This window comes from Adiantum capillus-veneris, chromosome 10 (assembly GCF_014529385.1).
Source record: "Adiantum capillus-veneris isolate H3 chromosome 10, ASM1452938v2, whole genome shotgun sequence".
Classification (NCBI taxonomy): domain Eukaryota; kingdom Viridiplantae; phylum Streptophyta; class Polypodiopsida; order Polypodiales; family Pteridaceae; genus Adiantum; species Adiantum capillus-veneris.
This window is the reverse complement of record NC_140940.1, coordinates 28,220,995-28,235,780: the sequence shown is the minus strand read 5'-3', so window position 1 is coordinate 28,235,780 and position 14,786 is coordinate 28,220,995.

The following is a 14,786-nucleotide window of genomic DNA, read 5'->3' as shown; positions in this document are numbered from 1 at the left end:
GCCCATTGTTTCACCTTTTTCTTTTGCAAATGGCCCCCCCTTTGGATCCCTATTTTCCCTCCTTTTGGATCCCTACTGTGGCCGCGGTCTGCCAGCTAACCAATATTCTAGCTTTTTCTCCCCTCGCACTTCCCCATGTTAAATGATCAGTTTAACATGAGAAAATCATTTAGGAGAATTAGATATTAGTTATTATGACATTACCTCTCTCTTGAAATCATAGTCGTCCTCAACTATGGGATAGAGAGGATAAAGCATATTCAGTAGTCCTTTTTCTAGCGGGTAGAGGATCCCTATGTTACCCTGCAACATCATTCCAGAATGGATGACTAGTCCATTTGGCGCTTGAGAGCCTAAGCTGTCGCAAGAATGTCTGCACATTAGTCCTATCAATCTTCCATAGTAGAGTGACAAGCTCTACTTGGTGTTTGGGAGACGTCGTCTCCGCAAACTTGATCTAAGCATGCATACTACGTCACATTTGTGCACAAATAAGAAAAAAAGGGTCTTATAAGACAAAAACTTTGTTAATGTTAAACATTTGTACATTTACTTACTCTAGGGAAGCATTGTAAGCATTGACAAGGTTTAGGTTATCCTTTAATTGTATGCCTTGCATCCATCTAGGATCTTCAAAAGGATAATTCTTAAACTTGATAAGATATCGTCAAATAGTCTTACCGCCTCTTAGTACCTTGTCTTCATGTCAGAGAATGGACTCGGGCTGCAGCACCTCTTCTTGGTCCTTGATCTCCGGTGGGTCTTCAACAGTTGGTTCTTGAGGTGGCTCTCCTTTGTAAGGCTTTAGTAGGCTCACATTAAAATCATTGTGTATGAGCCAATGGCTGGGCAACTTGAGTTGGTAGGCCATCTCATTGATTGGCCTAAGAATCTGGAAGGGACCATAGTACCTTTTTGCTAACTTAGCATAGTACTTTTGGTGTCCCGTAGGATGCTTGCCGGTCGTGTGTCTTTATCGAGCCTTGGGAAATTTGAGTAAGACCCAATCATTTTCTTTAAAGGCTTGGGCTCTTTTGTGCTTGTCAGCAGCAGCCTTTTGCCTTTGTTGTGAGATAGAGATAGCATCCTTAATATTTTGGGATGATTCTTGTAGGTATCGGCTATACTCATCTGCAGCGAAGATCTTCCCGTGTACCTTAAGTAGCATGGGACTTTTTGATCTTCCCTCAATTACCTCAACATGTGCTTTTCTCATGGAAGTATATACAGTGTTATTATAGGCATACTCCACTAAGGGTAAGTACTTCTCCCATTGGGACCTTTGATCTACTTCCGTTACATAGGCTTTTAGTAGATCAAGAATTATTAGTTTAGCTATTTTACTTTGGCCATCCATTTGCAGGTGATAGGCCAAAGAGAAATTTAGCCTTGCCCCTAAATTCTCAAAGAGACCCTTCTATAAATTATTGGTCATTGTAGGATCTCTATCCGACACTATGGACATTGGCAAGCCATGGTACTTGAAGATTTGTGAAATGAAGAGGGTTGCCATTTGATGGGCTTTGATAGTCTTTTTGACAGGTATAAAATGAGCTTGTTTACTAAACTTGTCTACTATCGTCCATATTCCCGCATTCCCATGGATAGACTTAGGCAATCCAAAGATAAAATCCATGGATATGCTCTCCCATGGTGAATTAGGGATTGGCAAAAGTTGAAGCAATCCAGGTTGCTTCCCTCTATCAAACTTCATCTTTTGGCATACCACACATTTAGAAACATACTCTTGTATGTTTGCTTTCATGGTAGGCCAATAGAAATATGTTTCAATCCCTTTTAGGGTAGACTGAATCCCTCTATGCCCTGCATAAGGAGGAGCATGAGATTCATACATTACTTTCTCACGGAGTGAGTTAGTAATGCATATTCTATTGCCATAGAGAAGATAACCATCTTGTAAAGTAAATGGTTCCTCTTTCTTCCCTAGTGCAAGGGCTGAAATCACATCTCTAAAATCGGGATCAATAGCATACTCATCTATCATAGAAGATAGATCATTGTGAGTTGCTATGGAAACTGCATTCACTCTTGGTCGTCTTGAGAGTGCATCGGCTACTTGATTATGCTTGCCATCAATGTGAGCAATATGAAAATGAAATTGCAAAAGGAAATTTGCCCACCTCATTTGTTTGTCGGAGAGCTTGGTCTGCGTCATGAAGTACTTAAGACTTTGGTGATCCGTTCGCAGAATGAATGGAATCCCCAATAAATAGTGCTTTCATGAGTCTAAGGCATGTAGAACTATGAGGAGTTCCTTTTCATATATGCCTAGAGCTTGCTCAACAAGGTCAAGCCTTCGACTTTCATAGTCTATGGCATGCCCTTCTTGGAGCAAAACAGCTCCAAGGCAATCACCACAAGCGTCACATTGGACCTCAAATGGCTTTGAGAGTTCCGATAGTGTAAGCACTATTGGTTCTTTTATTAAGTGTTTTTAAATTAATTAAACTAGATTTACTCTAGTCTAATTCTCATTGGTCCACCTCCATGGCCATCCAATAGGATTTGAGTACACCTTGTGGGTATCTGGGCTAGGGAGCTGACATGTGTCCCTCTTTCCCCTTATGTAAAGGAAGCTTGTGAGTGTGTGTGTGTGTGTGTGTGTGTGTGTGTGTGTGTGTGTGTGTGTGTGTGTGTGTGTGTGTGTGTGTGTGTGTGTGTGTGTGTGTGTGTGTGTGTGTTTCTCTCTCATCCCCTACTTCCAGGGCTCGCCCCCTCCTAAGTAGGACTCTTTGAAGACTTTTTGGCACACACACTAAGCATCCAATTTTCCTAGTGATTGACCTTTGGACACAACCTTTGAATTTTGGAACCTTAGCATTTTGGAAGTCTTAATGGGCTGAACCTTAGGGTCTTTTAAGCCCATCATTGCACATTGCTATTTTGCAAATGGCCCCTCTTTGGATCCCTATTTTCCCTCCTTTGGATCCCTACTGTGGCCGATCTGCCAGCTTAACCAATATTCTAGATTTTTCTCCCTTGGCACTTCCCCATATTAAATGATCAGTTTAACATGAGAAAATCATTTTGGAGAATTAGATATTAGTTATTATGACACCATCAAAATACCAAAAAGACAACACTTACTTTTCATTGTAAGCTAAAAGTAAAACCTTGACCGTGTCCATGTTGACGGATTGAAACCAATCAACAACATCAACAATCAAGGAGGTAGCCTCTGAGGTGGACACAATTGACAGTTGTGCATCTAGCAAAACAACCTCGGATTAATGATTCCATGAGAGATTAGAGACCATTATCTTGTGAGTAGACAAAAAATAATGAGATGACTAAACATGTTTGAATCAAAAACCATTCTTTGCAAAATGAATTTCACATACCATAAACCGAAGTTTATAAATTGGTATGTCAGCTACGTGCCACCATGTTGTAGTATGTAATCTCCTGAGGCCCAAAGGGAAAGTACAAAGTACGTCCCATACAAAAAAGGGAAACATCCAAAAGGGAACTAAGGAAGAGCATGGCTTCTTTGTTGACTTGATTAATAGCCAACGCTATCTTTCCCACATATGAGTCAGCATCAGGCTCTTCATCTTCTAGTTCTTAGACCCGTTCCACATTTAGATGCATACCATAAGTGTGTTGGATGGTACTCACTTTTGTTATCCTCACTTTACTAAGTGAGGATAACATTTAGATGCATACCATAAGTGTGTTGGATGGTACTCACTTTTGTTATCCTCACTTTACTAAGTGACGTGATTGTCAAAATGTTGTCCATTTTTCTATTGAAAGTCAACACTAGCACAAGTGTCTTGTTATACCTAGACCGCAAGAGCCTTAGGGAATTGATATCTCGGGGCATTAGTGTCAGTCTATGGGAATGGATTGTAAACACTTAACTATTTTGAAAAGGCTCAATTAAAAAGCATTTGGTTGCCTCGTAAAGGCCACCCATTGTGCTTCTCGCCCACCTAAAATTGAGGTTGGCTCGTTCGCAGATCTCACGCATAACCCTCTAAAAAGGCAGCTTTGGGATAACGAGTGAAATGTCCCTCTGGAGTTTGCGGAGCTCAAGTAGATGTTATTGTATACATGTGGTAGTGATGTGTGTGAACACACTTAGGATTGTCGATGCATTTTTTCCCTCACTAGGAGATTTTTTCTCCGTGCATCACGCTAGGGCTATCTCATATTTCCATTGCACACTAAGTAATACTACTCTCTGTTGTGTGCCTTGAGCTTCCTTCGTCTTCTCCAAGCTATGTGTTTTTAACTGCAACCTTATTTCCAACAATTGATATCAGAGCAAGTTGCCTCCTCTCTGGCTTAGTTGCCAGCAATCCCAGCACGTACACACCTGCTCGCTTTCTCCAATTTTTGTGAGCATCAGCTCTAGCACACGTCTGCTTAGATTTTTTATTCGGACATTTCGGCCACCGTTTGCACTACAAGCAGTGCTACGCAAGCAAATTTGTCATTTTTTGCAAAAATTTTATTAGTGACGTTTTTTGCATTACATGTCCCTTACAATCTTCTGCGGGTTGTGCTATATAGCATGTGCAGGTCCCGCTTTGTTTCTCCTCTTTTTAGGCAGTTTTCACATCAGGTGTAAGGGTTGACAACAACACACATGTGTTCAAGATTTTTGCTATGAGGATAGATTGGATGGGGACAATTACCCTATGTGGGCTTACATGATGCAACATGTCCTTGTGTAAAAGGAATATTGTGCAAGGCATTGATGTACGTCATGGTTCTGAGGATGTAGGCGATGTTGAGGATGTTGTAGGTTTTGATGCAAGGTTGCTGCTATTGGACCTGTTTTTCCTACGCCTAAGCAATCTCCTTGGGATGTAAGATGCGGAGGCTCATGCATTGATTATCTTGTTTGTGAAGCACACTATTACTCCTCACATTCTTTCAGCAAAATTGCCCAAGGATGGAGTTTGCATGGACCCACAAACATCACTATACACAAGCTACAACTTGCATGTATCCCTAACTGAACCATCCTTTGGAAACTTCGAACGTTGCATCTTACCCAAAATAGAGCCTTTACAAACATGTTTGACAGGTGCTTCAAGAGGTGGCAAAGAAGCAACCATATCAAATTTTTGCAAACGTAGCAAACTAGTAAAATTCATATGCCCAAAACATGCATGCCAAGGTTTTGTATCTCAAACAGCCTTTGAGTCCATAACTGCATTTGCAAAGTTCTTCCCACACTTGTCATACAAAGTGAGCTTATACAGCCCACGGCATAAAATGCCAGATACAACAAGTTCATCACCAAAATTGAGATCATGAACTGTACATTTGTCATCCACAAATTTCACAGCAACACCAAGTCTAGCAAGTGCAAATGCAGACAAAAGGTTCTTCTTGGTCCCAAGTACATAAAGTGCATCAACAAGTGTAAAATAATTGTCATTCGCAGTAGTCAGCACAATCTTTCCAACTCCCTTGATCGGATAAGAGGCATTGTTGGCACGTGACTGAATTCCCATGAGGGACATCCTTGAGAGAGGTAAACAAATCATGATGAGAGGTAATGTGATTTGTAGCATCACTTACCCAAGTACCACACATGAGCATCTGTAGCAACCGACATACATGCATCATGGACAAAAGCATCATAAGTGCACTTTGCACTAAAAGCCCATTCTGCATCTACATCAGCATCACAACCTTCTTTCACAAAAGACTCAACAATAGCTACACTTGTAGTGGAACCAACCTCTTTCCTCTTAGCCTCTTTTGCCTTGAACTTAGGCCACTGCCTTTAGAATAATGGCAACGCATCTTCTTTTTGCCCTTCTCACTAGAATTCTCATACGAATTGCTAACAGCAAAAGCATTAGGAACATGTGAGTTACCATGAGAAGTGGCTACATTGCTAATTTCCACCTTTTCTTTGAGCAACAATAAAGGCATGTTCAATTGCACGTTGTTTAGCTCTTTTTTTTTTAAGTGACTCTTGCAACAACAATGTGTATAATGCATCAAACTTGACAACTTCTAGATTTCCTTGGGTTATAAGTCTCCAAGTACTAGCAGAACTCTGGTAAGAATCTGGCAAAGCATCAAGAACAGTTTGCACAAGGGAACTGTTAGAAATGACTTTGCTTGCAGAAATAATTTTCTCATTAATATCATTGACAGTAGCAAGGAAACTGTCCATCTCATCTTCCTTGCGCATAATCTTCGACTCCAGCTCTTTACACAACAATGCAATTTTAGCCTCATTGCGACTTGTATAAAGACCAACTAGAATATCCCAAGCCAAGAGCGCACAGGAGGAAATTGGGAGTGGGTTGGGGGGGGGGGGGAGCTGACAAAGCAGAGCCTAGTTTTGAAAAATGCAGAGAATTGAGATATTTGGGATTGAATTCTTAGCCTAACTTGATTACTTTTGGGGTTTTATTATAAACGTACCTTGTAATGAGGGTCATATTTGGATTTTAGGAAAACATGTATAAAAACGGAGACAACAGATTTTCCATTATATCTCTCTACGATGACATGTCATTTCTTACAAGGTCCAAATTTGAGGCCAAAACTTTTCTAATGGAGATATTTTTTAAACAGCCATACGTAGCTCCGTGATGATGTAATCGATAGTTTCCTCACCAACGACATTTGTGTAGAATATCTTGAGCCTACCAAGAGTAGTGATGCTTATGTTGCACAGTTTCACAAAGAGAGAGATAGCACTTATAAGGATCCCAAGACCTCTTGTAGTAAGTTTGTGGTTCCATGTGTAATGTTGAGTGCTATGATTGCCATAACCAAAGACATATGAAAAAGGATTATCGTTTTGCATAAAGAGACAAGAAGTCTCAAGAGACTAATAGGTAGAGTGATGCAAAGGGCAAGGCTAAGCTTCAAGAAATCAACATTGTAGAGTACCCTAAGACTTATGATGTTTGTGAGACGACTCATATCTCAAACATCTTGGTTTTCACTTCAAATTTCACTGAAGATGCCCTTATCACACAAGAAGCTAGTTTATGCATAGAATTAAATGATAAATTCTAGTGCAAATTTCCACGTTACATTGCATAGAGAATGGATTTCCTCCATCAAGATAAAGTCAAATCGGGTGATTCTCATGTTCTTAAAATTTCCGGAATGGAGACATAAAGCTAGTATTTTCAAGTGGCATGAAATTTATGCTAACGAATGTCAAACATGTTCGTGAGTTAGCTAAGAGTGTGATCTCTATTGAAAAACTAAATGACTTGGGATACACACTTTGTAATGGAAATGGCCTATGAACTTTGAGAATAGCGAAATTAAGAGAATTAGAGTGAGCTTTTTTGTGAGATCACTTTGAGAACATAGAGGATAAACTTAATTGATGGTAGCAACATAAACATAGTACTTAGTTAACTTGGCATGAACAATACTTTTGCAAGAGAGAGAGTATTAAAGAACATAACAATAGTTGAGGACCGGATTTACTTGGAGTTGGTCCTCCAAAAGGCATTTGTGATGGAAAGCTTCATGCATCACGAGCATAACATAAACTTTGCAAAAAGCATTAACTATCCCAAGCCTCAGTCTCAAGGCCCCAAACACCTTTGAGGTGGAGAGAGCTAGCGGGGAATGAGGGTAGCGAAGAGGAAGAAGAATAATTCATAGGAAAAAGAAATAGTTCCTCACTTATCATCACTCTTCTTGCTTAGCATAGCATAATAGCATAGTAATGAAGATGAAGAAGATGGCAACATTAAGCATCGAATCATGGCTCTTGGTTGGATTTGCATTCCATAGCCAAGAGTGTTGGTGAAGGCTCTCCACTTCTCAACAAGCTTGGAGAAGGAGATAAAGCTCTTTCACTTTGCACTCCACACAATGAGAGCATGTGTGTGTGTGTGGGAGAGTATACCCCCCTCCCATGCTTGGTCCACACCTCTCTCTCTCTCTCTCTCTCTCTCTCTCTCTCTCTCTCTCTCTCTCTCTTATTATTTAATTATTTAATTTGGACATGTGTCCTCACACATACTCTTTGAAAGAAAGAACTTAATTATTTATTTGTGTGCATCTAAATTTTCATTGGACCCCTTTAAAACCTATCGAATAGGATTCAAGCACCTCATGAGGGCCACATGTGGAGGATCATTTGACATGTGTCTTTTATGCTTTTTAAGTCATTTGGTTTGAATTGAATACTTCAAGCACTTAGTCAATCAAGCATGGAAACGTGTTATGCCTCTTGAGAGTTTATCTTTGAATCGAACACTTCAAGAACCTTACTCATTTTAAGCATAAAAATCACCTCAAGCTTTGGGCAAGGTTCCCACAAACGTTTTAAGCACTTTAGTTAGCAAGCCGACAAGCACCTCATGCTTGGGTAGGATTCCCACCTCGAGGTTAGCCCTAGCTTGCGTAAGGTCGAAGGACTTTTTAACACTAACTTTTGGAGGTCTTTAATGAAGCTAACCCTAAGGTCTTTTAAGCTCCATTAGATGCACGTCGCTCTTTGATAGACTACCTCCTTTTGGACCCCTATTGAGATGTAACCATCTCTCCTCTTGGTCCCTTGCTGAGGTAAATCTAGAAGCACTTTTTGTACATTTTTCTTTGGTAGACCGTCTCCTTTTGGACCCCTATTGAGATGCAACCATTTCTCCTTTTGGTCCCCTGTTGAGATAGGTCTAGAAGCACATATCTATGTCCTAACTCTTGTTCCCCTTTTATCTTCCCATATTAAATAATTAGTTTAATATTAGAAAATCAAATGTTAATTGTATTTTAATTATATCAAATGATTTTCGAATATTAAACTGGTCACTTAATATGGGAAGATAAAAGGGGAACAAGAGTTAGGACATAGATATGTGCTTCTAGACCTATCTCAACAGGGGACCAAAAGGAGAAATGGTTCCATCTTAATAGGGGTCCAAAAGGAGGTAGTCTATCAAAGAGCAACATGCATCTAATGGAGCTTGAAAAACCTTAGGGTTAGCTTCATTAAAGACCTCCAAAAGTTAGTGTTAAAAAGTCCTTTGACCTTAGGCAAGCTAGGGCTAACCTTGAGGTGGGAATCATACCCAAGCATGAAATGATTTTTACGCTTAAATGACTAAGGTTCTTGAAGTGTTCAATTCAAAGATAAACTCTCAAGAGGCATAAAACATTTCCATGTTTGATTGACTAAGTGGTTGAAGTATTCAATTCAAACTAAATGACTTAATAAGCATAAAAGACACATGTTCAAATGATCCTCCACATGTGGCCCTCATAATGTGCTTGGATCCTATTGGATAGGTTTTGAAGGGGTTCAATGAGAATTTAGATACATAAAAATAAATAAATTAAGTGCTTTCTCTCAAAGAGGAAAAAGAGGACACATGTCCAAATGAAATAATTAAATAATATAAGAGAGAGAGAGAGAGAGAGAGGTGTGGAGCAAGCATGAGAGGGGGGTATACTCTCCCACAAACACACACACATTCTCTCATTGTGTGGAGTGCAAAGTGCAAGAGCTCCATCTCCTTCTCCAATCTTGTTGAGAAGTGGAGAGCTTACACCAACACTCTTGGCTATGGAACGCAAATCCAACCAAGAGCCATGCTTCAATGCTTAATCGTGCCATCTTCTTCATCTTCATTACTATGCTATTATGCTATGCTAAGCAAGAAGAGTGATGATAAGTGACGAACTATTTCTTTCTCCTATGAGTGATTCTTCTTCCTATTCCCCGCTAGCTCTCTCCAGCTTTGAACGTGTTTAAGGCCTTGAGACTAAGGCTTGGGATAGTTAATGCTTTTTGCAAAGTTTATGGTATGCTTGTGATGCATGAAGCTTTCCATCTTCATAGCATCACGAAGATCACAAGGAACACAAAGATTGTATTGTACCAAGTCTCTCTTGATGGGAGAATCTATAATACAAACGCCTTTTGGAGGGGGGACCGGCTCCAAGTAAATCCTGTCCTCAACTATTGTCCTGTTCTCTAATACTCTTTCTCTTGCAAAAGTCTTATTCATGCCAAATTAATTAAGGACTACGTTTATGTTGCTACCATCAATTAAGTTCACCCTCTATGTTCTCAAAGTAATCTCACAAAAATGCTCGCTCAAATTCTCTTAATTCGGCTATTCTCAAAGCTCATAAATTGTGAAAGAAAATTTACCCGCCTCATTTGTTTGTCGGAGATCTTGGTTTGCGTCATGAGTTTCTTGAGGCTTTGTGATCCATTCAAAGGATGAATGGAGCCCCCAAGAGATAGTGCTTCCATGTGTCTAGGGCATGTTAACAGCTAAAAGCTCTTTTTTGTATATGCCCAAGACCCATTCATCGGCATTGAGCCTTCGGCTCTCATATGCTATTACATGCCCTTCTTGATGCACTACTACATTGGACCTCAAACGGCTTTGAGAGATCCGGAAACATGAGGACTGGTTGAGAGGTAAGCTTCTCTTTGAGCTTGTCAAAAGAATTTTGTTCTTTAGCAGTCCGTGAATACTTAACGTTCTTCTTTGTTAAGTCATGCAATGGTCCTGCTATTTGAGAGAATTTTGCTATGAAGCGTCTATAGTATGCAGACATACCAATAAATCTTCTTAGTTCATGTAGATTCCTTGGATTAGGCCATGCTTTTATTACCTCCAACTTTGATGGATCCATACGGATACCATCTTGAGAGATAATGTGACCTAAATATTGAATCTCTTGTAGAAAAAATTCACTTTTCTTTTGATTAATGAGAAGCTTATTCTCTCTCACAACTTGAAAGATTATCTGGAGGTGTCACTTGTACTCCTCAAGAGAATTTGAGTGGCTTGAAGATTTTTGTCCATCGTGAGTTTGAATGCGGCTGGAGCATTTGTCAGGCCAAAACTTGTAGCTTATCAAATAGTTCTCCTACGGCGCGGCACGGGAAATCTTTTTCTTTAATAGTGATCCTATTTAGTGCTCTATAGTCGACACACATGTGATCTGTGCCATCTTCCTTTTGCGGTAAAAGTACTGGTGAACAGAATGGAGAGGAGCTAGGCCTCACCATCCCTTTTTCCACCAATTCATGCACTTGCCTCATGATCTCCTCTTGTTGAGCTTGTGAAACTCAATAAGGATGTTTATTAGGCGGTGAGCTTCCTAGTAGAAGCTCTATTGCATGGTCATCATCCCCTCGTTTTGGAGGTAGCTCACTAGGGATGTCATCAATGAAAACATCTTGGAATACATTTAGGAAATTAGAAAACTCTAATTACTCTTGATTTCCTTTATTGCTACTTGTGAAAACATTAGAATCATTTACAGATTCTCTAACAAAAATAATATACGCAAAAAATAGAGCTTTTCATTGACTTATCAAAGGCAAGCATATTTACCAGGGATATGGTGTTCCCCAAATCATTAGCATCTAAGTACATGCTCTTTTCTTTGTAGGTGAAATAGATTCTCCTTTCAAGGAACTTCATGTTGACACCCATGCGGTTGAACCATGGTGCCCCTAGGATAACATCCTCATGTTGGAGAGGAGAGATTAAAAAAAGTCTTCTTTGTCAACGTAGCTTTGGACATGAAACCTCAACCGCCCAATCAAGGGAATAACGGAGGCTTGCTATCCCTTAAAAGATCCATTGGTAGTTACAGTATCTCCCATCTCAAAAGCTTGAATGACCAACTTAGTGGCCAACTCCATTGATATGAAGTTGTGAGTAGAGCCAAGGTCAAAGAGAATAAGGGCATCATGCTCCCTTACTTTTTCCCAAGCATAGGAGAGTGATGAGCCTTTGCAATGAGTATCCTCTTTTGGAGCTTCAACCATGGAAGCTCTAGGAGTGTCATTGAGTACATTTCTTTTGGGGCAAGAACAATAACCATGTCCTTGCTCCCCACACTTAAAGCATTTATGGTCTTTACGAAAGGCCTCTAATTCTTTGGGAGAGAGCTTATTTTTACCTTTGTAAGATCCTTTCTCCTTGGCCTTGTTGTTGTTGGTGTTGGTGTTGGTATTGCCTTGGGAAGATTTTTGAGCATTGCTCTTCCCTTTAGCTTCATTTCACCCCTTGATTTCCATGGGCTTGAAATTTCATCTCACCCCTTGTTGGCAATTGATCCTTGAAGCAACCATAGTGTGGTGGATGGCTTCAATGATAGTGCTAGGCCATTGTGAGTTGACGTACTCGGCCATTTCTTCAGGTAATACCGCACAAAATTGTTGCTTTTATTCGGAGAAGTCTATCCTTTGAAAGACTGTAGCTTTGAGATGTAAATCCCAAAACTTGTCTACATATTTGTGAATAGACTCGTTGAAGAGCGGCTTCAAGCTTTTCCATTTGGTGAGCACTTTGTCCTTGGCATCGCTTGCAAGGAATTGCTTCATTATGGAAACTTGTAGAGTTTTCCATGTCTTTGGGGCTTCGTCGTTGCCATGAAGGCTAGCCCACCATTGACGAGCAGATTTCTAAAAGTGCATAGCTACATGGTGTGGCTTAGAGGACTCTGTGAATCCCTCGTCTCCAAAGGCCGCATCAAATTGTTGGATGAAGGCCTTTGTTGGTGGCACCAAAGGTACCATCGTAGGTGAGAAAAGAGATACTCTTTCCTCCCTCTTTGAATTTCTTGAGCTTTTGGGACCTTCGCCATGCATGGTAAGTTTTTCGATGTCCTCTCCTCTTGTATTCTCTAGGAGAATAACTATAGCTTTCGTCGGAAGAGGAGGAAGGTGAAGAAAAAGGAGAAGAGGGTGACCTTTTTGTTGCCTTTTTCTTCCTTTGTTTCCTCTTTTCCCTTTCGGACTGACGAGGAGAATGACTATGGGTTTGACCGTTTCCTCTTGGGAGGAGTTGGCGATAGTCTAGACCGCCGTCTTTATGGAGCCATATCTTTAGAGGAACTTAGGGATTCATTCTTTCTCGTTCTTTGGATTCCTCCGCTCTTATGGGAGAGAGTTTTCTTTCGGGAGTCTCATCAAGAGGCCTCCTAAACTCTCTCTCCTCTTGGGAGAGAAAGGAAAATCCGATAAGCACGAAGTTGTTGAGTAACTTTGGCTTGCAAGGTACGGTTGCCCATAGCTTGATGCAATGGGGGCATCATCGTTAGCACCTTATGTGCAAAATCAAAGTTGTCAATGCTCATTCTACTCTCTTGGTTATTGTCATCCATGCTAATTATACTTATGTGTTCACTTAGTGTATTCTTTGGCAATTCAAGACCTTAGTTACTACTCCTCTTAGCCTTTGAAAATAAGCACTTAAGTATCTATACCCATGGCTCGAATTACTTAATTATATTTGGGTAAGTGGGATTGGGATCTATTATTGGTTTTGTTGAGCCCACTATGTGGGATATGGTGCACACCTCGGGAGCTTTGGTCTTTATAATGGGGTCTTTTTAGACTTGCCTACAGCTTTACCATTATTGAGCCATAAGAAGTCAGAAAGGAGCTATCCCTCAACAATTCTACTATGTTAGACCCACCCATTGCCCTAATATAATTAAAAAAATCAACCATTAATAGGCTACTTAAGGACCTCTCTTCTTAAGCAAGAAAAGAGAAACCAAACGCTCGAATACCAATGTAATAGAAATGGCCTATGAACTTTGAGAATAGCATAATTAAAAGAATTAGAGTAAGCATTTTTGTGAGATCACTTTGAGAACATAGAGAGTGAACTTAATTGATGGTAGCAACATAAACAAGGACTTAGTTAAGTTGGCATGAATAATACTTTTGCAAGAGAGAGAGTATTAGAGAACATGACAATAGTTGAGGACCAAATTTACTTTGAGCTGGCGGTCCACCAAAAGGCATTTGTATTATGGATTCTCTCATTAAGAGAGACTTGGTACAATACAATCTTTGGGTTCCTTGTGACCTTGGTGATACCATAAACTTTGCAAAAAGCGTTAACTATCCCAAGCCTCAGTCCCAAGGCCTCAAACACCTTCGACGGTGGAGAAAGCTAGCGGGGAATGAGGGTAGGGAAGAGGAAGAAGAATCATTCATAGGAGAAAGAAATAGTTCCTCACTTATCATCACTCTTCTTGCTTAGCATAGCATAATAGCATAGTAATGAAGATGAAGAAGATAGCAAGCTTAAGCATTGAAGCATGGCTCTTGTTTGGATTTCCATTCCATAGCCAAGAGTGTTGGTGTAGGCTCTCCACTTCTCAACAAGCTCTCTTGCACTTTGCACTCCACACAATGAAAGAATGTGTGTGTGTGTGTGTGTGGGGGAGAGTATCTCTCTCTCTCTCTCTCTCTCTCTCTCTCTCTCTCTCTCTCTCTCTCTCTCCACACAATGAAAGAATGTGTGTGTGTGTGTGTGTGGGGGGGAGAGAGTATACCTCTCTCTCTCTCTCTCTCTCTCTCTCTCTCTCTCTCTCTCTCTCTCTCTCTCTCTCTCATATTATTTAATTATTTCATTTGGATATGTATCCTCACACATGCTCTTTGAGAGAAAGAACTTAATTATTTATTTTTATATCTAAATTCTCATTGGACCCCTTTAAAACCTATCCAATAAGATTCAAGCACCTCATGAGAGCCACATGTGGAGGATCATTTTAACATGTGTCTTTTATGCTTCTTAAATCATTTGGTTTGAATTGAATACTTCAAACACATTAGTCAATCAAGCATGGAAACGTGTTATGTCTCTTGAGAGTTTATCTTTGAATTGAACACTTCAAGAACCTTGGTCATTTTAAGCATAAAAATCACTTCAAGCTTTGGGCAAGGTTCCCACAAACATTTTAAGCACTTTAGTTAGCAAGCCGACAAGCACCTCATGCTTAGGTAGGATTCCCACCTCAAGGTCAGCCCTAGCTTGCCTAAGGTC